This window comes from Bison bison, unplaced genomic scaffold, assembly GCF_000754665.1.
Source record: "Bison bison bison isolate TAMUID 2011002044 unplaced genomic scaffold, Bison_UMD1.0 scf7180017864117, whole genome shotgun sequence".
Lineage (NCBI taxonomy): Eukaryota > Metazoa > Chordata > Mammalia > Artiodactyla > Bovidae > Bison > Bison bison.
This window is the reverse complement of record NW_011494689.1, coordinates 765,144-769,120: the sequence shown is the minus strand read 5'-3', so window position 1 is coordinate 769,120 and position 3,977 is coordinate 765,144. Positions and strand designations below refer to the sequence as shown.

The following is a 3,977-nucleotide window of genomic DNA, read 5'->3' as shown; positions in this document are numbered from 1 at the left end:
AAATCTGTATGCAGGTCAAGAAGCAACAGTTAGAACTGGACATGGAACAAAAGACTGGTTCCAAATAGGAAAAGGAGTATGTCAAGGCTGTATATTGTCACCCTGCTTATTTAACTTATATGCAGAGTACATCATGTGAAATGCTGGGCTGGATGAAGCACAAGCTGGAATCAAGATTGCCGGGAGAAATATCTATAGCCTCAGATGTGCAGATGACACCTTATGGCAGAAAATGAAGAAGAACTAAAGGGCCTCTTGATGAAAGTAAAAGAGGAGAGTGAAAAAGTTGGCTTAAAGCTCAACATTCAGAAAACGAAGATCATGGCATCTGGTCCCATCACTTCATGGCAAATAGATGGGGAAACAATGGAAATTGTTAGAGACTTTATTATTTGGGACTCCAAAATCACTGCAGAAAGTAACTGCAGCCATGAAATTAAAAGATGCTTGCTCCTTGGAAGAAAAGCTATGACCAACCTAGACAGCATATTAAAAAGCATAGATATTACTTTGCTGACCAAGGTCCATCCAGTCAAAGCTATGGTTTTTCCAGTGTCATGTATGGATGTGGTAGTTGGACTATAAAGAAAGCTGAGTGCTGAAGAATTGATGCTTTTGAACTGCGGTGTTGGAGGAGACTCTTGAGAGTCCCTTGGACTTCATGGAGATCCAACCAGTCCATCCTAAAGGAAATCAGTCCTGAATATTCATTGGAAGGGCTGATGCTGAAGCTGAAGCTCCAATACTTCAGCCACCTGATGGGAAGAACTGACTCATTAGAAAAGACCCTGATGCTGGGCAAGATTGAAGGCAGGAGAAGGGGACGACAGAGGATGATATGGTTGGATGGCATCTCCAATTCGATGGACAAGAGTTTGAGCAAGCTCTGGGAGTTGGTGATGGACAGGGAAACCTGGCATGCTGCAATCCAGGGGGTCACAAAGAGTAGGACACAACTGAGTGACTGAACTGAACTCCAGGAGGAATCCACTCAGAGCATATATGAAATAAAAGTAGGAAGATCAGAAACACTGAATAATCATGCAGTTCATCCCAAGAGAACACTATTTCACCCAATCCTAGTCCCATTGCTGGTGGAGCAAAATAAAAATGAAAAAAAAAAAAAAATAGTACCTGAGGGCTTTGGGTCAAAACAGCAGTAAGGAATAACTTCATATTTTACCTATTAAGAATTTATAAAGCACTGTCCTTATAGTAACTCATTTTGCAAGTACTATGTTATCTTTTCCATTTTATAGGTATACAAGCAAGGTTTTAATAATAAGTTGGCAGGCAACTTAGCTTAATGGTTAAGATAATGAAGTTGGACAGAGCTAGATTTGACTCCTAGCTCCATTTGTTGTGACCTGGGGCAAGTTATGCAACTTCTCTAAGCCTCAGATTTCCTTTCCTTAAAATGAGGACAAACACCACCTACCTCTTAGAACTCTGTGAAGATTAAATTATGTAAAATAGATATAAAATAAGATAAAGCATATCTCCACTGAAAACTAATTTTTCTCCCACTCAACAAAACCTCTAACTGAAAAACTAGTTGTTTCACAAGACATGATCTGAGACTTTTAAGACTTTTTAAAATAAATAGCTTTGGAGGAATTCAGTCTTCCTCTTTTATTTTGCATGTTTACAGTCCCCAATACATTTCCAACAATGCTAAAATACGAGTTTACTTGCTCAACACCCTCTACCTGTAAGGATAACTCATATATTATATTAATGTATATCACTCAAGGTCACTGGGCAAAACTTTGTAGGAGAAAAATAATACCCAGAATATATTTATTGCTTATTTCTAGAAGGTGTATAACATTTATTATACATCCACTAGTGCTTGGACTTCATATACTTTGATCTTCAAAAGCTAAGCCTCAGAATGGTCCACTGACTCACCTAACATCACTGGAGGAGTAAACTGTGGTGTTGGAATTTCATTTAGGCTTGCACTAAGCTAAGGCCCTCATCTTTTTCAGTACATCCTAAGCTGTTGAGGGCACCATCACCACAGTGCTGACATTAAAATTGGGAGCTCCTCCTGAAGCTCGTTAAAATCATCTGACTTCAGAGTTTGCAGCGTCCTTCCAACAAGATGAACTGCTCTGAGCGAAGACCAGGGCAAAAACAACATCCAATGCAGCTCCCACAAACCCAGTAAAAACCTGAGCCCTGCAGACACAGGAGAATTAAAGCTGACTGGTCTAAACTCCTCTTCCAAGATCTACCCTCCCACTAAAAGACAGAAGTCAAAACAGCAATGAGAAAATAACAGTACCTTTTCCCCCAAGCAAAATGAATCCAGGCATTTTGCAGAAACACTATGTACGTAAAGCAGAGTCTATTGTTCCTAGGTCACCCTGTCTCAGAAAAAGAAGGCAGACCGGATCCTGAAGAGGCCCACGTGGAAACAACCCAGGCAGATCATTTCACTGCCTTCCTCCAATTTCCACACAGCCGAAATTAATCGCTTAGTAGCTCACATACACTCCAAGGCTAGCTGGAAATTAAGGCTGTCACAAGGATACAGTGGTTCAAACTGACGAGAAATTCAAAACAATTAGGAATCAGGATTAAATGCACACTCACCAGCCCAGCACCAAAATGAAGAGAGAAAGTGGAGAGACAGGAAGTGACTTTGAGAAGTGACCTCAGAGCCTGATTGGCTAATGATGATTCCCTCCCTCCTTTACCTTAAAAGGCTGGAAAGATGCAACCTGCCCCACCCGCACACCCCTCAGGTACCTGTCTCTTTAAGGACCAAAGATGCTACTTGCACAGTTCTTAGATTAAACTTTTTAAGCCAAGTTTCCTTTTGAGTTAATATACTTAGCACGGACTAATTCAAGGTATTTACACACATTCTAGTTTAGATGGACTACTGCAATTTTCATTCTTTTGGGTTAGTTAGTCTAGATCTACTCAAGGTAGAACTTACCATCAGCGAAATATTCAAGTTAACAAGCTTAGTAAGAAAGATACCGGAAAAAGACAGTCACCTGCAATCCAAGAAGAAAGGCCTTAGAGAAATCCATGCTGCCATCACCTTCATCTTGGGCTTCTAGCCTTCAAAATTTTGAGGAAATAAAATTTTCTTGTTTGAGCAATCCAGTCTGTAGTTTTTAGTAATGGTAGCCCTAGCAAACCAATACACTGCGACTTTGAATAAATTACTCACATTTTTCTAGAGTTCAATTTTCTCAACTGTAAAATACAGACAATAATACCTGCCTAACATCAGGGTTGTTGTGAGAATTAAATATGTGTAAAGCTCATAGCACTGTTGATGTTGTTTGGTAGCTAACTAGTGTCTGACTCTTTTGCGACCCTCCCCGCCACCATGGACTGTAGCCTACCAGGCTCCTCTTGGCTTTCTGCCATTAGAGTGGTATCATCTGCGTATCTGAGGTTGTTGATATTTCTCCCAGCAATCTTGATTCCAGGTTGTGAATCATCTAGCCCGACATTTCCCATGATGTACTCTGCATATAAGTTAAATAAGCAAGGTGACAATATACAGCCCTGAAGTACTACTTTCCCATGGGTTCAACCGCTGGGTGAGGAAGATTCCTTGGAGACGAGAATTGCAACCCAGTCCAGTATTCTTGCCTGGAAAAATCCCATGGACAGAGGAGCCTGGAGGGCTATAGTCCATGGGATAGCAAAGAGTCAGACAGGACTGAGCGACCAACAGTTCACACAACTTCCGTAAATACTGTATACTTCTTATAGTAGTGTTGCTGCTTTTGCTTGTGTAATTACTTGATTAACGTCTGTCCCCAAAACATGAACCATGTATATTTTGGCTGAACTACCATATCCCCAAAACTCGCCAAGGTGCCCAATAAATATGTGGATTAAAAAAGGGGGGATAGCCTTTTACCTCGTTGCAGCCAAGAAAGCAACATGGGTCACCAGCAGCTCTACTGGAGCCATCCGAGAAAATTCGGCCAGGGTTCTCGCTC

The 3,977-nt window shown here is 41.0% G+C and overlaps 1 long non-coding RNA gene across 5 annotated transcripts in view; it reads right to left on the bottom strand.

Annotated features, from left to right (window-relative positions):
* Positions 1-3,944, bottom strand: part of LOC104988208 — an 11,921-nt gene extending 7,977 nt beyond the window's left edge. The window contains exons 1-2 of one of the 5 annotated variants that reach the window (XR_825216.1): positions 3,896-3,944; positions 3,012-3,078 (exon numbers count right to left, since the gene is read on the bottom strand). This is a non-coding gene — a long non-coding RNA (uncharacterized LOC104988208). Of the gene's footprint in view, positions 1-2,290; positions 2,690-2,950; positions 3,079-3,895 lie in introns of those variants that run through there. The other 4 variants (XR_825217.1, XR_825218.1, XR_825214.1 and 1 more) reach the window with 4 other exon arrangements.
* Positions 3,945-3,977: the final 33 nt, after the last annotated feature.